We start from the raw sequence: 27,078 nt of genomic DNA, 5'->3' as shown, positions 1-27,078 counted from the left end.
AACTGTGATTTGCATGTACTGCCTCGGAAGGCGTGGAATTCTTTCGTCTCCTGTGTACAGTTCTCGGAAACACAATATGTCAGCGCATACCTCGTTCACCAGCCTACCAAGCTCTGCAGCCACCGCCGTGCTACACATACCGTTTAGCTGCAAGACTTTCACTATGGAAAATTAGTAAGAACAAATAACTTCGGCCGCCTTGGATGTAATCGTGGTACACGCGTCCATCCGCCCTTACCAAGCCCTTGTAGACATTGCCATGGTTAAGCTCTTCATTTCTTCGTTTACATGATGTTGAGTTCGAGTTTATGTGTTGGTAGGTTTTCGGTTCGCAAAATCATTCTGTCTGTTTGTTCCGTCGTGGGGTAGCATATAGTGTCGCCCATGTGTGATTCAGTCTTGTTGCCAGTCTTTGTGCAGTTTGATAAACTCCTTTCTTTTCCTGTCGATTTAGTCGCCCTTCTATTCGCTGTCATCGTAGTCTTGGTTGGTTGGTTGTTTTGGGGAAGGAGACCAGACAGCGTGGTCATCGGTCTCATCGGATTAGGAAAGGATGGGGAAGGAAGTTGGCCGTGCCCTTTCAGAGGAACCATCCCGGCATTTGCCTGGAGTGATTTAGGGAAATCACGGAAAACCTAAATCAGGATGGCCGGACGCGGGATTGAACCGTCGTCCTCCCGACTGCGAGTCCAGTGTCTAACCACTGCGCCACCCCGCTCGGTCATCGTAGTGTATTTTGTTTCTAAAGTCATGGTTTTGTAACTCTGTATGGTGTTCTGGCTCGTGTTATTTATCCGTTGATGTAGTTTCCGGTTTTCGGTGATGTGATGTCTCATCAGTTGAGGATTGGTGTGATTTGTAGTGTGAGCTTTTTGTGCGTTCATATTGTTTTTCGTATCCAAACGGTGTGTAGTCACTTTTTGTTTGACTGAAGTTTTCTGTTTGTGTTTCTTTCTCATTGACAACTGTCTCTTGTTCCTGAGTTGTCTTTTTGTGTTCGCTGCCACCGTAGACGAAACGTATATTTTACATCTATGGTTTACATTTTGATGCGTCATATTCACATCTTTCTAAAGCTGTTATTTCATTATATGGTAACTTATTCTCTGGCGCGGGAAGAATTAATTTACGTTTATGTCGGTTCCGTGTGTCTAGAGATACTGGTGTTATGCCTGTGTCATAATCCTGTTCTAGATGGGCTTGACCGTGCCTCGGACTTTTGTTGTCATTTATATGTACTTCTGTTGTGTGTGATGTGTTGTGTTTAACGACTGTGTCATGGTCCTTGTCTTGGTGGGCATGACCCTATCTTGGATGTCTATCGCCATCTTTATGTACTTCTGTTGTGGGCAGTGTGTTGTTTTTAAACTCTTCTTCACTCAGGGCTTCCTCTTCCAGTTCTATTATTCTAAGAAAAGTCAGCGTTTGGAGTGTTTCCCACAGGAAAACTCGTGCTTGATGTGCCTCGCCACATATAGTCCATGGCGCAGTAGAAACACACATCCCCGATGTAATCTGTTAGCCTAAATATTTTTCTTCCACAATATCGCAACTATTGATGGGATTCATATCCGTTGGAGTGTTTGTGGTTAGCAGCGGCCCAAGTTGTTGCCTCCAGGCTACTGCACGTCGCCACGCTCTTGTTTTGGATGCTGGTGATTTCTGTTTACTTCTGCGAGGTCGGATCCTGGTGATAATATCCGTGTTTTGTTGAGAGGACTTCTGTACATTTCCGTAGCTGATACTTGGATTCATATCTCTTCCTAGAAATCCAAAGAGTGTTGTCTCAGTGCTTCTGTTTTGGTGTGTGCTAGTTGACATTTTTGGTGACGTCATACTCCTTTCATTGTATTTGCCTTTTGTAGAGTTCTTTGTAAGTAGCGTACTCCAATCTCTCCGGCTTTGTTACATGTTCTTTTCCTGTTATTGCAAGGAATACAGCCTACAGCTATTCTTCATGGCACTGGAACTTTTTATGACCGGGTTTTGCACATTTCCCGCAGAAAGCTTCCCTATCCCTATCTAATGACAGTGATCTGACCCGCGGAGTCGCCTGTAGACTATTATTTAACATTCTTTTCCCTTTCGGACCTGTTTTGAATTGTATTTTGACTTCTTGTTAAAATTCCCTTTTGTTAATGTGGTCACTGAGATTTATTTCTGATAGTTCTTCTAGAAAGTCTTGATTTGATAGTGTTGTTGGAATCTTGCGTCCTGCCAGTAGTATCTTACTTTTCTGGGTTCTTCGCATCTTATGTCCTTTAAGCTTGCTGTTTCTTCTATAATCTTCCTCTTCTCTGTCTGCTTGTGTCTCAGTTTGAAGAATTACTGTGATTGCTGTGTTCCTTATTGCTTTAACTTTTATTATGTCAGCTCTAGGGCTTACTGCTTTAATTAGGGTTTCCCTTATGGCTTTATCACCCTCGTTGCTCCCTAATGTAATAAAGAGGAGAGTTGCATGTTATTTGTTTGTAATTCAACTTGTTCTTCAATCCTGGATTTTGGCTTCGTGACAGGACCACCTGCCGTGACAGGAGTGGAAGTCAGTGGTGTTGGCATCGCTTCAATGGCTCGCTCATGCCGCAGGAGGGTTTCTCCCTTTCTCCCCCTGCCAGCTGCTCAGTCCCTCTGAGAACTGTCACTTCATTTGTGACCAGGAAGGCCATATATCGGTGAGAGTCCCAGGGGCTGGAAGTGAGGAACAATAAACTACGTTCCATCAAAACTTCAGTGCCACCATGAATCACCTCCTTCCGCCCACGACGGTGTAAAGAGGTAGCCTTTACTAAGCTTAATCTCGACGCAATTTCTATGCCGCATCATTGCATCCTTAGTAGAAGGTTATGAGAGTTACAGTAAATCAGCAGTAGTTCGTCGGTTACAAACTACGAGATCACAGAAGAGCTTTCGTTTGGCAACTGCACCGTGTTACTCTGTTGGAGTTAAGCCACCATGGAGCCTATAGTCTTTAACCTCGACGCAATTTCTGGATCGCATCCTTAGTAGAAGGGTGCGAGGGTGACAATAAATGGGCATTAGTGCGTCGGATACAAACTACAAGACTCCCAACAGAGCTTTAATGTGGTGACCGCAACCGTATAACTCTCTAGGAGACACGCCGCCACGGAGCCTCTAGTACTTAATCTAGACGCAATTTCTGTGTCGCATCCTTAATAGAAGCGTGCGAGGGTTACCGTAAATGGGCAGTAGTGCGTCGGCTACAAACTAAAAGATTCCCAGGAGAATTTTCGTGTGGCGACCGTAGCCCTGTTACTCCGTGGGAGTAAACCCGCCCTGGAGCCTATAGTATTTCATCTCGACGCAATTTCAGTGTCACATTCTAAGTAGAATGGTGCCAGGGTCACAGTAAATGACAGTAGCGCTTCGGATACAAACTACAAGACTCCCAGTACAGCTTTCATGTGGCAACCGTAACCATGTTACTCTGTAGGAGCAAACCAGCCCTGCAGCCTACAGCATTTAATCTCGACGCAATTTCTGTGTCGCATCATTAGTAGAAGGGTGCGAGGTTTACAGTAAATAGGCAGTATTGCGTCGGATACAAACTACAAGACTCCCAGAAGAGCTTTCATGTGGAGGCCACAGCGGTGTTACTCTGTAGGAGTAATTCCGCTCTGGAGCCCATAGTATTTAATCTCGACGCAATTTCTGTGTCGCATCATTAGTAGAAGGGTGCGAGGTTTACAGTAAATAGGCAGTATTGCGTCGGACACAAACTACAAGACTCCGAGGAGAGCTTTCATGTGAAGGCCGCAGAAGTGTTACTCTCTAGGACAGAACCCGCCCTGGAGCCTACAGCATTTAATCTCGACGCAATTTCAGTGTCGCATCCTTAGCCTCTTCAGTCCCGACATACACATATGTGCACATCAGGTCCTTGTAGTGTCACCATGCCAAATGACGTTTTCCTCAATTGAGACCAGATATGCACGACTGTGCACATTATGCGATTTCTGTTTCTGCCGCTAGATCGTGCGCAAGTCAGTTTTGGCGGGTTTTCTTGCATCCTGAAACTTCCGATCTGAAGGATGGCGTCATCTGCGACACGCGAGAAAGGTAAATTCAGTTTCAGTAATCCTTTTTGAATTGTATTACTGTTTCTATCGTGTCTTACTCCAAACAAGACATCAAGAAAGTGATATGTGTATGCAATGAAACCGATAGTTTCGTAGTTTTACAGACATCGACTGTTGAATTTTAAGTACACATTTGTGTACATCCGGTCTTAGCTCACAGAATCTAGTGGTACTAACGCTAAGACTGATGTCATTGTGAAATCGTAATTTAAAACGTAATCTAAATTAAAGTCGAAAGTTTAGCTACTAATACTCTAGGAGTGCTCGTAAGTTATTGTGGTTGTTGTGGTTTAATGGAACCGGCACGGTAGCTCAGCGTGTTCGGTCAGAGGGTTAGTCGCCCTCTGTAACAAAAAACTGAGTTAATAGATCAACGATGAACCTGAATGGCTGTCATAGGACGTCCGCCCCGAACAAATGGAACGAACAATAAAGAACAAAATGAGATAAAAATAAGAAAAAAAATGGGTAGCGTGTTGGATTCGGAACACATAGATTCTGGGTTCCAATCCTGGTGAAAACTCAAAAGTTTTTAATTTTGTTATTAGGTTCAGTTTCATTTCTTTATTCCATTACATCAACAGTTACTTTATTTCATTTTCGCTTCTGAGCTCTAATAGACGATGAAATTATAAAACTGCTCGAGACGAGTGACTTGAGTTCCTTCAGACGAAGTTGATCCTGTTGATGAACCTCCAACTCCACCTGAACGAATTGGTGTGCTTGAAGTTGAAGGATGCAATGTGGATGTTACTCCTGAGGCACCTGCGTCAGCTTCATCTCCTCACTGTCGTCCCCTAAGATGGAGGCAATCTAAGTAAGCAATACATTTGTGTAGTTTTGTGTGTCATCTGACACGATTTAGATCAGTATTTTTCAGTGGTACTATTTGTTTGCAGGATGTGTAATCGACAGCCTTCTGACGACAAATTTGAAGAACAGACTGTTGGTGAACTGAGAAACACTTCACAGTTTTTCTTCGAGTACTTCGATAAAAATTTCTGGAAAAATGTTGCAGGACAAACTAATTTATATCATTGCCAAAAGAACTCAAAAAGTCTGGATACAAATACTGATGAAATTTTGTCCCTTGTCGGAATTGAGATATTGATGGGTACATTGAAATTGCCCCAGGCAAGACTTTACTGGAATATGCAACTGGATATTCCACTTGTATCATCAATCATGACAAGAGATAGATACTACAAATTACGAAATAATCTGCATTTTGTAAATAATTTGGAAGATCATGACGTAAATGACAAACTTTGGAAGGTTAGACCTTTAATTGATGCTTTTAGAACTAAATGTATTAGTTTACCCTGGTCTCAACACCTTTCTGTGGATGAACAGATGATTCCATTCACGGGGAGGTGAAAGATGCGAACATATGTACCTTCCAAACCTAATCCACTTGGCCTCAAAAATTTTATTTTAGCGTCATCAGATGGACTTGTCCTTGATTTTGCTATATACACTGGCAAAGGAACAATTCCTGACAGCGATGAAAAGGCGCATGGCCTGGGAGTGGGTATACTCAAACTACTGGCTAGAACTATATCCAATGATTACAATCATGTAATTTACAGTGACAGATTTTTCACCAGTTCAAAATCTGTTCAGCTTTTACTAGACAGGAATATATTTCAGACAGGACCTGTGGTGGCCAGTAGAATAAAAGAAGTAGCTTATAAGTTCAAGAGAGATCAGGAGCTGCAGCGGGGGCAATGGGATGAGTACGTAAGGGAGGACCAGGAAATTTGTGCCCTCAAATGGAACGACAATAAATCCGTCACTTCGTTATCCTCGCGCGTAGGGAGCGAACCAGAGGGTACCTGCAAATGATGGTGCACTACAGAAAAAAGCAAAGGTTAGTGCCAAACAACCAGCCATCATCAAAAGCTATAATCGCAATATGGGTGGCATTGATCTTTGCCGGCCGAAGTGGCCGTGCGGTTAAAGGCGCTGCAGTCTGGAACCGCAAGACCGCTACGGTCGCAGGTTCGAATCCTGCCTCGGGCATGGATGTTTGTGATGTCCTTAGGTTAGTTAGGTTTAACTAGTTCTAAGTTCTAGGGGACTAATGACCTCAGCATTGAGTCCCATAGTGCTCAGAGCCATTTGAACCATTGATCTTTGTGATAGATACATGGCATACTATAAGTCAAACATCAGAACAAAAAAGTGGACTGTCAGAATATTCAACCACTTCACTGATTCAGCCATAATTAATTGATGGCTTATGTATGAAAGGTATTGTCAAAAAGAAGGGATACCGAAACAAAAGTGGATGTCTCTCATAAACTTCAGAATTCACTTGTCCCACGACTTGGTAAAGTCTTCAAAAATTGTAGACTCACTGGAACTGTCTAAAGAAATTTCTCCGAGTGTGACACAGGAGTATGTCAGCAGTTCTGATGAAGATGAGCAGCATCAGCCCACAAAACGAAGACGAATTGTACCAAAGCCAACTAGAGGAAGCAAATGTGACAGGGTTGACCACCTTTCTGAATATATTGAGAGTAGTTTTGCCTCAAGGTGTCGGTTACCAGGTTACAAGTCAAGTTCCTGCATAATGTATAAAAAGTGCAAAGTTTTTTCGTGCGTATCAAAAAACAATTGTTTGGCTAAATTCCATAAACATGAGAAGTAATGTGTTCATAAAATGTAATGTGTGCATAAAAATGAGAAGTAATGTGTGCATTTTTCATTGATAGTAAAAATATGAAAATACTATGGGATCGGCATTTTTTTCTCTGTTGAGACCCAATGTACACACTTGTGTACATTCAATTACTCAAACATTATATAAAATAAAATTTCAAAATTAGTTTTTTTGTGTTACTTTGACATCATATGCACCAAAAAAGCAATGGAACATTTTTCCATTCTTTGTTTATCTTCTGGACTGAAGAGGTTAGTAGAAGGGTACCAGGTTTCACTAAACAGGCAATAGTGCGTCGGATACAAACTACAAGGCTCCCAGGAGAGCTTCCATGTGGAGGTCGCAGACGAGTTACTCTCTAGGATAAAACTCGACCTGGAGCCTTAAGTATTTAATCTCGACGCAATTTCCGTGTTGCATTATTAGTAGAAGGGTGCGAGGTTTACAGTAAATAGGCAGTAGTGCGTCGGAAACAAACTACAAGCCTCCCAGGAGAGCTTCCATGTGGAGGCCGGAGCCGAGTTACTCAGTGCGTCGGAAACTAACTACAAGCCTCCCAGGAGAGCTTCCATGTGGAGGCCGGAGCCGAGTTACTCTCTAGGATAAAAACCCGCCCTGCAGCCTATGGTATTTAGTCTCGACGCAATTTCTGTGTCCCATCGTAAGTAGAAGGGTGCGAGGTTTACAGTCACTAGACAGTAGTGCGTGGGATACAAACTACAAGAGTCCCAGGAGAGCTATCATGTTGAGCCGCAGCAGAGTTACTCTATAGGATAAATGTCGTCCTGGATCTTTAAGTATTTAATCTTGACTAAATTTCTGTGTCGCATCAATAGTAGAATTTTGCGAGGTTTACAGTAAATAGACAGTAGTGCGTCGGATACAAGCTACAAGGCTCCCAGGAGAGCTTTCATGTGGAGGCCACAGCCCAGTTACTTCCTAGGAAAAACCCGCCCTGAAGCCGATTGTATTTAATCTCAACGCAATATCTGTGTCCCAACCTAAATTAAAGGGGTGCGAGGGTACAGTCAATGGGCAGTGGTGCATCGGATACAAACTACAAGACTCGCAGGTGAGCCTTCTTGTGGAGGCCGCAGCCGAGTTACTCTCTAGGATTAAACCTGCCCTGGAGCCTATAATATTTAGCCTCGACACAATTTCGGTGTCCCATACTAATTAGAAGGGTGAGAGGCTGACAGTAAATAGGCAATAGTGCGTCGAATAGAAACTACAAGACTCGCAGGAGAGCCTTCTTGTGGAGGCCGCAGCCGAGATACTCTCTAGGATAAAACCCGCCCTGGAGCCTATAATATTTAACCTCGACGTAATTTCGGTGTCCCATCCTAAGTAGAAGGGTGAGAGGTTTACAGTAAATAGGCAATAGTGCGTCGGATACAAATTACAAGACTCACAAGACAGCTTTAATGTGGAAGCCGCAGGCGTGTTACTCTGTAGGATTAATTCCGCTCTGTCACCTATAGTATTTAATCTCGAAGCAATATCTGTGCCGCATCCCTAGTAGAAGGCTGCAAGGTCTACAGTTAATAGGCAGTAATGCGTCGAATTCAAAGAACAAGACTCCCAGGCGAGCTTTCATGTGGAGGCCACTATAGGCTCCACAACAGAATTCCTCCTAGAGAGTAACACGTCTGCGTCATCCCAATGAAAACTCCCTGGGAGTCTCATAGTTTGTATCCGACACACAACTCCCCATTTACTGTAACCCTCGCACCCTTTTACTTAGGTCTGCGTAACACGAATACGGCCTCCACATAAAAGCTTTCCTGGGAGTCTTGTAGTTTGTATGTGACGCACTACTGCCTATTAACTGTAAACCTCGCAACCTTCTACTTAGGATGAGACACAGATATTGTGTCAAGATTTAATACGATATACTCCAGGGCGGTTTTTCTCCTAGGGAGTAACTCGGCTGCGGCTCCTCATGATAGCTCCCCTGGGAGTCTTGTTCTTTGAATTCGACGCATTACTGCCTATTTTCTGTAGACCTCGCAGCCTTGTACTAGCGATGCGGCACAGAAATTGCGTCGATATTAATTCTCTAGAATAAAAGTCGCCCAGAATCCTTAAGCATATAATCGCGACGCAAATTCTGTGTCGCATCAATAGTAAAAGTGTGCGAGGTTTACAGTAAATAGACAGCAGTATGTCAGATACAAACTACAAGACTCCCAGGAAAGCTTTTATGTGGAGGCCGTATTCGTGTTACGCAGACCTAAGTAAAAGGGTGCAAGGGTTACAGTAAATGAGGAGTTGTACGTCGGATACAAACTACGAGACTCCCAGATAGTTTTCATTGGGATGACGCAGACGTGTTACTCTCTAGGAGGAATTCTGCTGTGGAGCCTATAGTGGCCACCACATGAGAGCTCTCCTGGGACTCTTGTAGTTTGTATCCCACGCGCTACTGCATATTTACTGTAAACCTCGCACTCTTTGACTTACGATGGGACACAGAAATTGCGTCGAGATTAGGTACTATAGGGTCCAGGGCGGGTTTATCCTAGAGAGTAACTCGGCTGCAGACTCCGAGAACAGCTTTCATGTGGAGGCCACAGCCCTGTTCCTCTCTAGGAAAATCCCGCCCTGGAGCCGATAGTATTTCGTCTCGACGCAGTTTCTGTGTCCAGCCCTAAGTAAGAGGGTGCGAGGGTTACAGTTAATGGGCAGTAGTGAGTCCGATACAAACTACAAGATATCCAGGGAGGTTTCAATTGGATGCTGCAGCCGTGATACTCTGTAGGAGTAATTCCACTCTGCAGCGTATAGTATTTAATCTCAACGCAATTTCTGTGCCGAATCCTTAGGTTTGCAGTAAATAGGCAGTTGTAAGTTGGATACAAACCACAAGAATCGGAGGAGACCCTTTTTGTGGAGGCTGCAGAGGAGTTACTCTCTAGGATAAAACCCGCGCTGGACCCTTTGGTATCTAATCTCGGCGCAATATCTGTGTCCCATCGTATTTAGAAGGGTGGGAGGTTTACAGTAAATAGCCAGTAGTGTGTAGGATACAACCTACAACTCCTATGAGAGCGTTCATGTTTAGGCAACCGGCGAGCTACTCTCTAGGATAAAACCCACTCTGGAGCCTATAGTATTTAATCTCCACGCAATTTCTTTGTCCCATCCTAAGTAGAAACGTGCGAGGTTTACGGTAAATGGGCAGTAGTGGGTCGGATACAAACTACAAAACCCCCAGGAGAGCTTTCAAGTGGAAGCTGCAGCCGTGTTACTCCTTAGGAGTAATTCCGCTATGGACCCTACAGTTGTCAATCACGACGCAATTTCTCTGCCGCATGCTTAGTAGAAGGGTGCGAGGTTTACAATAAAGAGGCAGTAGTGCGTCGGATACAAACTACTAGACTCCCAGAAGAACTTTCATGTGGAGGCCTCAGCCGAGTTAATCTATAGGATAAAAGTCGCCCTGGACCCTTAAGTATTTAATCTCGACGCAAATTGTGTGTCCCAACATAAGTAAAAGGGAGCAAGGGTTACAGTAAATAGGCAGTAGTTCGTCGGATACAAACTACAAGACTACCAGGGAACTTTAATGTGGATGCCGCAGACGTAATACTCTGTTGGATTAATTCAGCTCTGGAGCCTATACTATTTTATCTCGACGTAATTTCTGTGTAGCACCGTTTGTAGAAGGGTTTGAGGTTTACTGTAAATAGGCAGTTGTGCGTCGGATTCAAACTACAAGACTTCCAGGAGAGCTTTCACGTGAGGCAGCAGACGAGTTACTCTCTAGCATAAAAGTCGCCCTGGATCCTTATGTATTTAATCTCAACGCAATTTCGGTGTCGCTTCAAAAGTAGAAGTGAGCGAGGTTTACAGTAAATGGGCAATAGTGCGTCGGATACAAACTACAAGAATCCCAAGATAACTTTCATGTGGGGGCCGCAGTCGAGTTTCTCTCTAGGGTAAAACCCGAACTGGAGCCAGTAGTACATAATCCCGACGCAATTTCGCTGTCGCATCATTTGTAGAAGGGTGCGAGGTTTACAGTAAATAGGCAGTAATGCGTCGGATGTAATCTACAAGACTCCCAGGGTCCTCTCATGTGACTGCCGCAGACGTGCTGCTCTGTAGAAGTAATTCCGCCTTGGAGCCTATAGTATTTAATCTCGACGCAATTTCAGTGTCGCATCATTACTAGTAGCGTGTAAAGTATATAGTAAATAGGCAGTAGTGCGTCGGAAACAAACTACAAGCCTCCCAGGAGAGCTTCCATGTGGAGGCCGGAGCCGAGTTACTCTCTAGGATAAAAACCCGCCCTGCAGCCTATGGTATTTAGTCTCGACGCAGTTTCTGTGTCCCATCGTAAGTAGAAGGGTGCGAGGTTTACAGTCAATAGACAGTAGTGCGTGGGATACAAACTACAAGAGTCCCAGGAGAGCTATCATGTTGAGCCGCAGCAGAGTTACTCTATAGGATAAATGTCGTCCTGGATCTTTAAGTATTTAATCTTGACTAAATTTCTGTGTCGCATCAATAGTAGAAGTTTGCGAGGTTTACAGTTAATAGACAGTAGTGCGTCGGATACAGACTACAAGACTCCCAGGAAAGCTTTCATGTGGAGGCCGCAGCCCAGTTACTCTCTAGGATAAAAAACACCCTGGAGCCGATAGTATTTAATCTCGACGCAAATACGGTGTCCCATCCTAAAAAGAAGGGTGTGAGGTTTACAGTAAAAGGGAAGTAGTGGGTCGGATACAAACTACAGGACACCCAGGGAGCTTTCATGTAGATGCCACAGACATGTTACTCTGTAGGAGTAATTCCGCTCTGGAGCCTATAGTATTTAATCTCGGCGCAATTTCTGAGTCCCATCGTAAGAAGAAGGGCGCGAGGTTTACAGTAAGTAGACAGTAGTGCGTCGGATACAAACTACAGGACTCCCAGGAGAGCTCTCATGTTGAGGCCGCAGCCGAGTTACTCTCTAGGATAAAAGTCGCCCTGTATCCTTAAGTATTTAATCGCGCCGCAGTTTCTGTGTCGCCTCAACAGTAGACGTGTGCGAGGTTTACTATAAATAGACAGTATTGCGTCGGATACAAACTACAAGACTCGCAGGAGAGCTTTCATGTGGAGGCCACAGGCCTGTTCCTCTCTAGAAAAAACCCGCCCTGGAGCCTATAGTATTAAATCTCGACGCAGTTTCTGTGTCCTATCCTAAGAAGAATGGTGCGAGGTTTACAGTAAATAGGCAGTATTACGTCGGATACAAACTACAAGAGTCCCAGGAGAGCTATCATGTTGAGCCGCAGCAGAGTTACTCTATAGGATAAATGTCGTCCTGGATCTTTAAGTATTTAATCTTGACTAAATTTCTGTGTCGCATCAATAGTAGAATTTTGCGAGGTTTACAGTAAATAGACAGTAGTGCGTCGGATACAAGCTACAAGGCTCCCAGGAGAGCTTTCATGTGGAGGCCACAGCCCAGTTACTTCCTAGGAAAAACCCGCCCTGAAGCCGATTGTATTTAATCTCAACGCAATAGGAATGTGTGAAATCAAATTATGTGATGTAGGAATTGTGCAAAGAAATGTGTGAAAAACTGAATAAGTTAAGCACACCAGACAGTATTAAACTACAAAATAACAGTCATTGACTATGGACTAAAGTAAGAAATAGACTATCGATAAAAATAAGTCATTAGTTCTGAAATGGACAGTTTATAAAGAACAAAAGTAAAGCATAATAAACTCTAAAACCATAAGCCACTTATTTTCTCCTCATAAAAATAAAAGAATAACTAGCTATATTTTACTTATTTTCTCCTTATGAAAACAAAGAATAAAAAATTATCTTGTTGGATGTTTTCCCTTTTTTTAAACATTTGTACCATTTGTTAGGATAATATCTCAATACTTGTGCATGTATAGTTCTTTGTCAAAGCAATTGTATTTAATCTCAACGCAATAGGAATGTGTGAAATCAAATTATGTGATGTAGGAATTGTGCAAAGAAATGTGTGAAAAACTGAATAAGTTAAGCACACCAGACAGTATTAAACTACAAAATAACAGTCATTGACTATGGACTAAAGTAAGAAATAGACTATCGATAAAAATAAGTCATTAGTTCTGAAATGGACAGTTTATAAAGAACAAAAGTAAAGCATAATAAACTCTAAAACCATAAGCCACTTATTTTGTCCTCATAAAAATAAAAGAATAACTAGCTATATTTTACTTATTTTCTCCTTATGAAAACAAAGAATAAAAAATTATCTTGTTGGATGTTTTCCCTTTTTTTAAACATTTGTACCATTTGTTAGGATAATATCTCAATACTTGTGCATGTATAGTTCTTTGTCAAAGCAATTCTTGGAAATAATTCTTATTTGTTACTGTAACAATGATGAAATGAGTGTCTAGAAACAAAAACATTTTACTTGTACATGATATTTAGAAAATGTGTTAGGAATAGATTTTACTTAATTACAACATTTATAAAAAAATATTTCTAAGAAAATCGATGTGAAAGACTCCTCACTTTCGATAACAAAATTCTCAAAAAACAAACTTCACACTTAAATAAAGAAAGAAAATAATTAAGAATTAATAATATATAATATTATAAAAATATTCTTCTCTTGTCAATATAAACATATTTTTGAGAATAATGTGGAAGAATATAAAAATATAAATTAGTAATACAAACCAGCATAGAACCAGAATAACGTGGCTGAACAGTAGGCAACAAAATTTAGATAAAGGAATAATTTTTGACTGGCTTGGACAACGATTCAATCATTGCCTAACTTCAGTGCAAAAATTAAGTTCAAGGGTGGTGATATGTAAGGTGTCACGCAAATCCAACACCTTCCATGAAAACCCTGACATGATAAGCAAATCCAGTAGTCTGTCACATAGCTCCGAATTAATCGTGACATTAAATTAACCAAAGTAATACGAGTAACGAGTGAGCAAATGAAGTACCACAGACTAACACAAGAATGCCTAAATGCATGTCATACCTTCCCACCGTGAGACAGACGCATTTCCGAGGGCAGAAACGTAAACAGAAGCCGAGAGCTGAACCGTGTTAAGCTAGAAGGCCCTACGATAAGGGACGGACACCCACGTCGCCAGCTAACCGCTAGGACAACCCCCCAGCCCATGTTAAAAGGTAGAGCCCTCCAGAAGAACAGTGTAGATCTTACGATAAAACAAAAGGAGTCACACTAGCCGCAAGTTTTAGCGTGAGACTTTTCCACGTCTCCGTTACGTTGCAAACGTTAAAAACATTGCCCCACCACAAAAAGTAACCGCCAGGACTACCCCCCTGCCCGTGTTAAAAGATAGAGCCCTTCAGAAGAACAGTATAGATCTTATGATAACACTAAAACGGCCACACTAGCTACAAGTTTTAGCGGGAGACTTTTTCGCGTCTCTGTTACGTTGCAAACTTTAAAAACATTGCCCCACCACGAAAAGTATAACGTTTCTCATTGGATAGACAGAATTTTTGTAGGTGGAGCTTAAGGTTAACATTGAGACCCTGATTGGTCAGATGAAAACACAGCCTGATAGTTTTTCTTTTCTTTAAACCAGCTTCGGTAAATTGTAGTAAGGAGAAGTTAGAAAAGAGTTGCTTCCGAGACGGCGAGATGCATGGAGCTGCCCTGGCCGCCGCCCCCTGATAAACACCGGCAAGGTGAGCGCATAGGACTTCACTTAGAACTGCAGAAGTCTCATCTATTACATCCCCTTTTTACGTAATACTAGTGTCGATCGTCAATTGATGCTCATGGTATTCACATTTGCTACATAAGTTAAAATCTGAAACGCGATGATTTTTCTATTATAAAATTATTGAGAAGCCACATCATCCACTGTAATTTACGACAAGTTAGATAAGTAATTAAAGATAATTGAGGGTCACTGTAGACCATTTTGATAGTTTTCTCTTTTGTGAAACTTAATTTAAACCTAGATTATAGATGAGATATGGCATAGGTCATTCTTCAATCCATGATAGAACTTGGAAACCCATTCAGGGAATATTCGTTCACATTTTTGTTGAACGCAGTTGGTTTTTATCATCCTGTATTAAAACATTTCCTTTTATCAATAGTGCAATTTATAAACAATGTTTTGAGAGTAGAGTAAAATTTCCAGTGGTAAACTTAACTGCTTTTCGACGTTAGTTTACCAGCTAACTAAAAATAGGAAAGCCTTGTACCCCTTCCACTAAATTTAGTTAGCATTAAGATTCTTTTACAGGGAGTGCAGTGGAGCTGACGCTGAAATCATTAAGTATTAGGTTATATCATCGCAAGTCTCACTGAACTCTTCTGAACTCTACATGTCATGTGTGGTCTGGCGTCTCCTTACCAGCAACAGGTCCCATGTTCAAACTAGTCAATTTCCTAAAAAACACGCTCAGAGCGTCGTTGCGCGAAAGTCGTAGGGAGACAGGACTTAGAACAAACAGAGTCTGGCGGATACAATCTACAAGACTGCCAGGAGAGCATACATGTAGAGGCCGCGCCGTGTTTCTTTGTAGGAGTTAACTCGCCCTCGAGCCTATAGTATTCAATATCGACGCAATTTCTATGTCGCACCCTTAGTGGAAAGGAGCGAGGTTTAAAGTAAATGGGCCGTACTCCGGCTGATACAAACTACAAGGCTCCCAGGAGAACTTTCTTGTGGAGGCCGCAGACGTGTTACTCTCTAGGATAAAACACGACCTGAAGCCTACAGTATATAATCTCGACGAAGATTCTGTGTCGCATCCTTAGTAGAAGGGTAAATGGGCAATAGTGAGTCGGATAGAAACTGCAAGACTCCCAGTACAGCTTTCATGTAGCGACCGTAGCTGTGTTACTCTGTAGGAGTAAACCCTGCCTGAAGCCTACAGTATTTAATCTCGACGCAATTTCTGTGTCTCATCCTTAGTGTGCGAGGGTTACAGTAAATGGGCAGCAGTGCGTCAGATACAAACTACAAGGCTCCCTGGAGAGCTTTCATGTGGAAGCCGCAGCCGTGTTACTCTGTAGGTGTAATCCCGCACTGCAGCCTATAGTATTTAATCTTGATGCAATTTCTGTAACGCATCATAAGTAGAAGACTGTGAGGGTTACAGTAAATGGACAGTACTGCGTCGTATTGTTGAGTTTGAAACAGCTATGCCACTTACTAAAAATACGTAAATTACGCACTACTCCATTACACCCTCAGTGCAACGGACGCACAGAAAGAGTCCATCGGACAATTGGCAAGATGCTTAGTTATTATATTAACGAACAACATTCTAATTGGGATACGTATTTACCAATAATCGTGTCGGTATACAACGCAAAAACGCATGAAGCAACTGGCATGTCACCTTATGAAGTGGTCTATGGCAGAAAAATGCCATCCCCTTTTGATGTAATCAGGCAGAAAAACGGAAAAGTCGGAGATACAGTAAGAGATTTCAGTCGAATGATGAAGGATGTATGGAAAAAGGTTCAAAAATCTAATACAAAGGCTTTGGAACGACAGGAAAGATTAGGTAACGCCCAAGCTAAATATCCAAATTACAAAATCGGTCAGTGGGTGATGCTGTCTACCCCATATATTGCGAAAGGAAAAACGAAGAAATTTGTAACAAACTACAGAGGTCCTTATCAAATTATTGAGATCACGTCACTAGTCCACGTTAAACTGCAACTTCCCACCCGAACTATTATTGTCCATGCAAGTCGTTTAAAACCTTTTAAGGGCGCTCCAGATGTAATTCCTTCAACAATAGTGTCTGCTTTTCCAAAGGGTGGAGGTAGTACCCAGAAAGGAAAAAGAGTGGTCACGCCAGCACAACATACAGACATGGCACCATACAATCTTCGACCAAGGGTGTGAATGTCCTAGTTGACTCGTAGTTGACTGTGGATAGTATACAAATCTAAATAATTAATAAATGATAATGGTTTATTATTTAGGAAAACCAAAGTTGAACGTAGAAGCGTGTTGATCTTGAAGTTAACTCCTTCTTTTTCTTGTTTTTGTTTTTACTAGGATCGTAGGACCATAACCACGTTGTTTGCTCTTTTCAGAAAACGCCATGCAAAGCATTTCCTTCACAAAACCTATCCTAACTCAATGGCTCCCTTAACAGTTCCATTCTGAAGTCATTAGATATGTTCATAAACTCACAGCAAGGCAAAATTGATGCCAATGTTGTGATGCAACATGTCTTAAAATTAAAAAGTGAACACAAAACTGAAATTATAATGCTAGGAGCGGGTATATCTGGAACCTTTGTGTTGGTGTTTCTGCTTTGTACAGTTTTCTTTTATTTAAGACGAAAAAATAAGCCAAATAATAATATACCACTTCATCAAATCCCCATTAATTGGATACCACACTCTTAACTGGTGTACTTCAGTGGTTACTTGTGAGCATTAGTGTATTAATTTTGTTTATTGTACTTCACTCTTTACTAAACAGTCTTATGTTAAAGTAAACAATACTGTAGAATAGATATTCTAGCATTAATATAGGGTAGATTAAACAGGTGTTGCTATGTAACTTTCTAAGTGAATAATCTATTTTTGTTTATTCATTGTCATCAAGATTTGTTACACTTCTTATATGTGTGAACTATGTGATTCATGAGCGTACAGTGCTTTTGTAAGGTGATAAAGTATTTTCAACATACTTAATGTGAAGCGTGTGTAATCTTCTAAGTGGAGAGTTTTCATTGCTTCTGTTAGTTCTTTTGCCATGTGAAGAGTGGAGGAATGTTGAGTGGTAAATTCGAGGGCGAATTTCTCTGAAGGGAGGAGGAATGGTGAGTGGTACTTAAGTAAATAAATTAGTGAAATCAAAGTGAAGTAGAAATTAGAATATAAATGAAACACTTGATTTAGTTTAGAGAGTTACATACTGGCGAACAGCGGGCAGAACAGCAGAGCAGAAGAGACAATGACCGTGAAGTCAGCAAGTTCCACATAAGCAGGCACTGTCGATTCAGCCGTCAGGCCATCGCCCGACCGGCACACATGTTTCTCAGTTGTCGCATGTGAGCAAAGGCCCTCGCCTACATTCCAAGAGCCAATGACCGACGTTAAGAAGATTCTTCGAGAAGCTTCTCAACGTGACAGAAGAGGCAATGACCGTGAAGTCGTTCACCTCCAGTAAACTGAAGTGAATAAATACGCGAGACGCAGTGGGCCCGACAGACGGAGACGAGAGACGAAGAAGACGAAGGAAGAAGAGAAGAGTAGCAGTAGTTTCCAGTCGGTTTCGGTGCTGAAGACCGTCATGCAAGAAGAGACTACATCATGCACAGACGCACCAAGACCGCCACTGTAATGGAATAGCAAGCAGCAGCCGCGGCGCCAGAAGACAGAAGTTAAAAGGTGTTTGAAGTCTGATTTTTTTGTACCCGGGTGACACGTGAGGATGGGAAGGAGACGGCCTCACATCAGCAGTCGCCTTTGAGCTGGGATGAAGATCTGTCAGCCGAAGTCTGGCAAGCGGGAGACCATTGTTCGCGTCCGGGACACTGGCCTTCCCCCACTGTGCCGCTCCACTGGCCAACGCACAACACACGCGGGCGCTTAGAGAACACAGCTGCTGCTCTCCGAGCCAGTACAATCCAGTAAGAAAACCGTAGTACGAAACTTGCAATAAAAGTTATCTTATGTAAATATGCTGTTTCATTCTACCTCATAGCTGAGCCAAGGAAGAACCCACCCTGCCCACAGGTTGTTAAGAGAGAAAAATTAATTAATTTAGAATTTTCACACTGACATAATGCTTTAGAAACAAATGCCCTTTGCAGAAATGCTCATCCTGACAATTGACTAGTATCAAAAGAGAAAACCCAGTTACATTTAGTATCAAAACTGTTACAGGATACAAATTACAGGACTACAAGTACAACTTTCATGTGAAGACCATAGCCGTGCTACTGTGTAGAAGTAAGACCCGCCCTCGAGCCTATAGTATATAATCTTGACACAATTTCTGTGTCCATTCCAAATAGAAGGGTGCGATGACTACAGGAAATGGGCAGTAGTGCGTCGGATACAAACTGCAAGACTCCCAGGAGAGCTTTCGTGTGGAGGCCGCAGCCGTGTTACTCTGTAGGTGTAATCGCACCCTGAAGCCTATAGCATTCAATCTTGACGCAATTTCTGTGTCCATTCCAAATAGAAGGGTGCGCGGGTTACAGTAACTGGGCAGTAGTGCGTCGGATACAAACTACAAGACTCCCAGGAGAGCTTTCATGTTGGGGCTGCAGACGTGTTACTCTCTAGGATAAAACCTGCTCTGGAGCCTGTAGTAATTTATCTCGACGCAATTTCAGTGTCGCATCCTAAGTAGAGTTGTGCGAAGATTACAGTAAATGGACAGTAGTGCGTCGGATAAAAACTACAAGACTTCCAGTACAGCTTTCATGTGGCGACCGTAGCAGTGTTACTCTGTAGCAGAAAACCCGTCCTGGAGATTACAGTACTTAATCTCGACCCAATTTCTGTGACGCAGCATTAGTAGAAGGGTGCATAGGTTACAGTAAATGGGTTTTAGTTGGTCGGATACAAATTTCAAGACCCCCAGTACAGCTTTGATGTTGCGACAGTAGCCGTGTTACTCTGTAGGAGTAAACGCGCAGTGGAGCCTATAGTATTTCATCTCGACGCAATTTCCGTGTCGCATCCTAAGTAGAAGGGTGCGAGGGTTACAGTAAATGGGCAGTAGTCTGGCGGATACAAACTACAAGACTCACAGGAGAGCTTTTATGTGGAGCCCGCAGACAAGTTACTCTCTAGGATAAAACCCACCCTGAAGCCTATGGTGTTTACACTCGATACAGTTCCTGTGTCGCATCCAAAGTAGATATGTGCGAAGAATACAGTAAATCGATAGTACTGCGTCGGATACAAACTACAAAACTCCCAGTACAGCTTACATGTGGCGACCGTAGTCGTGTTACTCCGTAGGAGTTAACCCGCCCTGGAAATTATAGTATTCAATCTCGACGCAATTTCTGTGTGGTATCCTAAGTAGCAGGGGGCGAGGTGTACAGTAAATGGGCAGTACTGCGTCTGATATGTACTACAACACTCGCAGTACAGCTTTCATATGCCGACCGTAGCTGTGTTACTCTGTAGGAGTAAACCCGCCCTGGAGCCTATAGTGTTCAATCTCGACGCAATTTCTGTGTCGCATCATAACTAAAAGGGTGCGAGGGGTACAGTAAATGGGCAGTAGTGCGTCGAATAGAAATTACAAGACTCCCAGTACAGCTTTCATGTTGCGAACGTTGCTGTGTTACTCTGTAAGCGTAAACCCGTCCTGGAGCCTATAGTATTTAGTCTTGACGTAATTTCTCTATCGCATTGAAAGTAGAAAGGTGCAAGGGTTAGATTAAATGGGCAGTAGTGCGTCAGATAGAAACAACAAGACTCCCTGTACAGCTTTAATGTGGCGACCTTAGCCTTTTTACTCAGTAGGAGAAAACCCAGACTGGAGCCTATAGTATTTAATGTCGAAGCAATTTCTTTGTCGCATCCTTAGTAGAAGGGTGCGAGGAATACAGTAAATTGGCGTTAGTGCGTCGAATGCAATCTACAAGAATCCCAGTACAGCTTCCATGTGGCGAACGTAGCTGTGTTACTCTGTAAGAGTAAACCCGCCCTGGAGCCTATAGTATTTAATCTCGACTAAATTTCTGTGTCGCATCCTTAGTAGAGGGGTGCGAGGGTCTTAGTAAATGGGCAGTGGTGCGTCGGATACCAACTACAAGACCCCCAGGAGAGGTTTCATGCGCTGACTAGATCTGTGTTATTCGCTTGGCGAAATGGCAAAATGGAGCCTTTAGTAATGAATCGCGAAACATTTTCTCAGTCGCATCCTTACTAGGATGGAGCAAGGGTTACAGTAAATGGGCAGTGGTTCCACGGATACAAACTAAAGGACTGCCAGGAGAGATTTCATGTTGTGACTACAGCCATGTTAGTCTCTTGGATGAAAGTCGGCAATGACCCAGTAGTATTCTATCGCGACGCAATTTGTGTGTACATCTGATAGAAACTACAAGATGACCATTAGAGTTTCCACGTGGTGACCGCAGCCCGTTAGTATCTTGGAGAAAAGGTGGCATGGAGCCTGTAGTATTCAATCCCAACGCAATATCTGTGTCGCATACTTATTTTGGCGATGCAAAGGTAACAGTTAATGGTGAGTGGTGCGTCGGATACAAATTGTAGGTCTCCCAGGAGAGCTTTCTTGTGGCGACCACAGTCGTGTTACTCTCTAGGAGAACAGCTGCATGGAGACTGTAGTATTTAACCTCGACGCAATTTCTGTGCCTCATCGTGAATAGGATGGTGCAAGGTTTACAGTAAATGGTCTGTGGTGCGTCAGATACAATCTACAAAACTCCCATAGACCTTTTATGTGGAGACCTCAGCCGTGTTAGTCTCTAGGTGAAAAGCCACCATGGAGTCTGTAGTATTTAAACTCGACGCAGTTTCTGTGTCACATCCATACTAAGATGGTGCGAGGATTACTGTAGATGGTCAGTCGTGTGTCGGATATGAACTACAAGACTCCCAGGAGAGCTTTCATATGGCTACCGCAGAAGTGCTAGTCTCTTGGATGAAAGCCGCCATGGAAGCTGTAGTATTTAATCTCGACGCAATTTCTGTGACGTCACCTTACTAGGGTGCGAGGGTTACAGTGAGAGGTCAGTGGTACGTCGGATACAAACTACAATTCTTCCAGGAGAGGTTTCATGTGGCAACACAGCCGTGTTAGTCTCTTGGAGAAATGTCGGCATGAAGACAGTACTCCCAGAAGAAATTTCATGTGGCGACCAAAGCAGGGTTAGGCTCTTGGATAAAAACCGCCATGGAGGCTGTACTAATTAATCTCGACGCTATTTCTGTGTCTCATCCTTACTAGGATGGTGCGAGGGTTACAGTAAATACTCAGTGGTACGTCACATATAAACTACAATTCTTCCAGGAGAGGTTTCATGTGGCAACACAGCCGTGTTAGTCTCTTGGAGAAATGTCGGCATGAAGACTGTAGTATTCAATCACACTCAATTTCTGTGTCTCATATTTACTAGGTCAGTAAATTCTCAGTGGAGCATCGGTCATTAACTATAAGACGCCCAGGAGTGGTTTCATGTGGTGACCGCAGCCCAGTTCGTCTCTCATATAAAAGTCGGCATGGAGCCTGTAGTATTCATTCGCGACGAAGTTTCTGTGTCGCATTCTTACTAGGATTCTGCTGCAGTAAATGGGCAGTGCTGCGTCGGATTCAAAGTAAAGGACTGTCAGGAGAAGTATCATGTGGCGACCGCAGATGTGTTAGTCTCTTGGAGAAAAGTCCCCATGGTGCCTTTAGTATTGATTCGCGACACAAGTTCTGTGTTTCATCCTTAGTAGGACAGTATGCATGTTACAGTAAATGGGCAGTGGTGCGACAGATACAAACTACAGGACTGCCAGGAGAGGTTTCATGTGGAGGCCGCAGCCACGTTAGTCTCTCGGAGGAAAGTCGGCATGGAGCCTATAGTATTCAATCGCGACGCAATTTCAGTGTCGCACTCTTACTTGGACAGTGCGACAGTTACAGTAAAAGGTCATTGCTGCGTCGGATACATGCTACAGGCCTCTCAGGTGAGATTTCAAGTGGCGACCGCATCCGTGTTAGTCTATTGGCGAAAAGTCAGCATGGAGTTTGTAGTATTCAAACTGGACGCAATTTCTGTGCCGCATGCTTACTAGGCTAGTGAGACGGTTACAGTAAGTGGGCATTGATGCTTCGGATGCGCATTACAGGACTCCCAGGACTGGTTTCATTTAGCGACTGTATCCGTGTTAGTCTATTGAAGAAAAATCGTCATGGAGGCTGTAGTATTCATTCGCGACGGAGATTCTGTGTTGCATCCTTACTAGGACGGTATTAGTGTTACAGTGAATTGACAGTGGAACTTCGGGTACCAACTACAAAACGCCCAGGAGAGGTTTCATGTTGTTAACACAGATATGTTAGTCTCTTGGAGACAAGACGGCATGCAGCCGGTAGTATTCAATGGCGATAAAATTTCTGTGTCGCGTTCATACAAGGACGGTGTGACGGTTACAGTAAATGATCCCTAGTGTGTCGGATACATGCTACAAGATTCCCATGGAGGTTTAATGTGGCGACCACAGCCGTGTTAGCTTCTTGGAGAAAAGTCGGCATGCAGCCTGTAGTATAAAACCATGGCGTGTTTTCTATGTCGCTACAAAAGACGAGACTTACAGCATTGCTTTTATGTGGCAACCGCAGCCGTGTCACTCTCAATGAGAAAAGCCACCATGCAGCCTGTACTATTTAATCTCGACGCAATTACTGTGTCGCATCTTTACAAGGACGGTGCAAGGGTTACAGTGAATGGGAAGTTGTGCGTCGGATATAGACTACAAGACTCCCAGGAAAGGTTTCATGTGGCGACCGCAGCTATGTTAGTTTCTATGAGAAAAGTCAGCACAGAGCCTGTTGTACTCAAACATGTTGCACTCTGTGTTCCATTCTTACTATGATAGTGTGAGGGTTACAGTAAACGGTCAGTGGTGTGTCGGATACGAACTACGGGACGCCCTGGATAAGTTTTATGTGGCAACCACAGCTGTGTTATTATCTTGGAGGAATGTCGGCATACAGCCTGTAGTATTCAATCGCGACGCAGTTTATGTGTGCATCTGATAGAAACTACTAGACGCCCATTAGAAGTTTCATGTGGTGACCGCAGCCCTGTTAGTATCTTGGAGAAATTGCAGCGTGGAGCCTGTAGTATTCAATCGTGAAGCAAATTCTGCGCTGCATCCTTACTATGACGCAGCGAGGTTTACAATAAATGGACAGTGATGTGTCGGATACAAATTACAGTCGTCCCACGGTAGGTTTCATGTTGCGATCGCAGCCCTGTTAGTCTCTTGCAGAAATGTCGGCATTGAACCTGTAGTATTCAGTCACGCCGCAATTTCCGTATCACATTCTTACTACGACGGTGCGAGGTTTACAGTATATGGGCAGTGGTGCATCGGATACAAACTAGAGGACTCGCTGGAGAGGTTTCATTTGGCGACCGATGCTGTGTTATACTCTTGGAGAAAAGTCGGCAACGAGTCTGAAGAATTCAATCTCAAGTAATTTTTTGTGTCGCATCCCTACTAGGACGGTCAAAGGGTTACAGTAAATGGGCAGTGGTGCGTCGAATACAAACTACGGGACGCCCTGGAGAGGTTTCATTTGGCGACCACAGTCTTGTTAGTCTCTTGGAGAAAATTTGGCATGGAGCCTTTAGTATTCAATCGCGAGGCAATTTCTGTATCTCATCCTTACTAGACATGTGCGAGGTTTACTGTATATGGGCAGTGGTACATCACATACAATCAGTCAGCCTGCAAGGCGAGCTTCCATGTGGCCATCGCAGCTGTGTTAGTCTCTTGGAGATAAGTCGCAATGGATACTGTAGTAATCAATCACGGCGCAGTTTCAGTGCCTCATCCTTAATAGGACGGTGGGAGTGTTACAATAAATGAGCAGTGGTGCATCAGATACATAGTACATGACTCCGAGGCGTGGCTTTATGTGCCGACCGCAATCATGTTAGTCTCTTAGAGAAAAGTTGGCATCGAGCCTCTAGTATAGTAGCGCAACGCAGTTTCTGTGTAGTATCCTTACTAGGACGGAGCGACGGTTACACTAAATGGGCAGTGGTGTATCGTATACAAACTGAAGGATTCCCTCTAGATGTTTGATGTGGTGACCGCACCCGTGTTAGTCTCTTGGAGAAAAGTTGGCAAGCAGCCTGTAATATACTATTGAAACGGAATTTCTGTGTTTCATTATTATTAGGATGGTGCTACTGTTACTAAATGATCAGTGGTGCGTCGGATACGAACTACAGGTCTCCCAGGAGTGCTTTCAAGTGACGACGCCACCATGTTAGTCTCCTGGAGAAAAGTACGCATGAAGCCTGTAGTATTCAATCGCGATGCAGTTTGTGTGCCACATTGTTACTAGGACGGTGCGAGTGTTATAGTAAATGGGCAGTGGTGCATCTGATACATAGTACAAGACTCCCAGGAGAGGCTTCATGTGGCGATTACAGCCATGTTAGTCTCTTGGAGAAAAGTTGGCATACAGTCTGTAGTAAACAATCGCGACGCAATTTCTGTATCAGATCCTTATTAGGACGGTGCGACGGTTACAGTATATGGGCAATGGTGCTTCAGATACAAGCCAATAGAATCCCTGGAGGGGTTAATTTGGTGACAGCTGTTGTGGGTTGGCAGGAGAGCCAACACGGGTTTACTAGAGGAAGCCGAAAGGCACGCGTTTTAGCTCACACAGGCTGGCGTGGGGTCTGGAACAGGACAAGGAAATTAGGATTTAGAAAAACGGACGTAGCTGGTGGAATACTTATCTTTAATCCATAACTGGTGAACGTCGCTCTTGACGGTACATTATTCATAATATCAATAGTAACTGGTAATGGCGCCTTGATAGGTCGTAGCAAATGACGTAGCTGAAGGCTATGCTAACTATCGTCTCGGCAAATGAGAGCGTATTTTGTCAGTGAACCATCGCTAGCAAAGTCGGTTGTACAACTGCGGCGAGTGCTAGGAAGTCTCTCTAGACCTTCCGTGTGGCGGCGCTCGGTCTGCAATCACTGATAGTGGCGACACGCGGGTCCGACGTATACTAACGGACCGCGGCCGATTTGAAGGCTACCACCCAGCAAGTGTGGTGTCTGGTGGTGACACCACAACAGCATCCGTGTTAGTCACTTGGACAGATGTCGGCATGGAGTCTGTAGTATTCAGTCGCAACGCTATTTCTGTACTTCATCCTTAGTAGGATAGTGCGAGGGTTACAGTATACGGGCAGTGGTGCATCAGATGCGAACTACAAGACGCCCATCAAAGGTTTCATGTGGTGACCGCAGCCCTGTTAGTCTCTTGGAGAAAAGTCGGCATGGAGCCTTTAGTATTGTAGAGGACAAGGGTTATTTTCAGAAAATATGGTGCGGAATTGTGATTTAGTGTGCTTCAGTGCGCGATGCGCCAGCCTCACGGCAGATGGCGGACGAAGACTGGCCGGCGCGTTATGCAGGTGACACAGTTTTGCAACGAGTGTCGGTATGTGTGTACGTGCGCGGCAGCCGTCAGAACGCAGCATTAGCAGAATTACGCAGGCGCGGGTCGCGTGTGGCTCGGTTGTGGTTCCCAACTCGTCGAGAACCTTCTAATAAACACGCCGCCGTGTAACCGGCGGATTCAGCAGCAGTCTGCACTATTTAAGGGCATCAGAGGTGAGCGTCGGCATTCGGTTCGACCGATTGGGCGTCCGGTCGCTGTCATGTCGTCGTCATCAGTGACGCTGTCCCTGAGGACTGGCCGAAGGAGGACACTGCCCGCTGCTGCACCGGCTACTCCCGGCGTCGTCTCGCGCCGCTGCGTCTGCAGGGGGCGAGCTGCGCCGGGCCTCGTGCTGCCAACGTCCTGCCGCCTGCAACAGCCGCTGACCGAGCATGGCGTCGCGTTCCCCAGGCTGCGTACACCTGCACGTCTCCACCACGACACGAGCGGAGGGGCTGAGATACCGGAAAATGTATTGGAAGAACCAACAAAAAAGTGAAACATTGCTAAAAACAACCACCTTCTTCTACCCAGCCACGCCCTACAACGCCGACCACGTCACCCGCTCCTGTCATCCTATTACAGTATTCAATCGAGATGCAGTTTCTGTGCTGCATCCTTACTAGCACGGTGCGAGGGTTACAGTAAATTGGCAGTGGTGCATCGGATACGTAGTACAAGACACCCAGGAGACTTTTCATGTGGCGACCGTAGACGTGTTCATCTCTTGGAGAAAAGTTGGCATGAAGCCTGTAGTATACTATCGCAACGCAATTTCTGTGTTGTATCCATACTAGGATGGTGTGACAGTTACATTAATGGGCAATGGTTCATTGGATACAAACTACAGGGCTCCCTGGAGATTATTCATGTGGCAACCGCAGCCGTGTTAGGCTCTTGGAGAAAAGTTGTCATGGAGCTTGTAGTGTCCAATCGCGACGCAATTTCTGTATCTCATCTTATTAGGACGGTGTGAGGCTTACAGTATATGTGCAATGGTGCATCAGATACAAACCATAAGACTCCCAGGAGTCTTTTGGGGACGGCACCTGTGTTAGTTACTTGGAGAAATGTCAGCATGGAGCCTGTAGTATTCAATCGCAACCCATTTTCTGTGTGGTATCCTTACTAGGACGGTTCGAGGGCTACAG

This window comes from Schistocerca americana, unplaced genomic scaffold (genome assembly GCF_021461395.2).
Source record: "Schistocerca americana isolate TAMUIC-IGC-003095 unplaced genomic scaffold, iqSchAmer2.1 HiC_scaffold_23, whole genome shotgun sequence".
In the NCBI taxonomy this organism is placed as follows: Eukaryota; Metazoa; Arthropoda; class Insecta; order Orthoptera; family Acrididae; genus Schistocerca; species Schistocerca americana.
The sequence above is the reverse complement of the archived record's forward strand: the minus strand, read 5'-3'. Positions refer to the sequence as shown.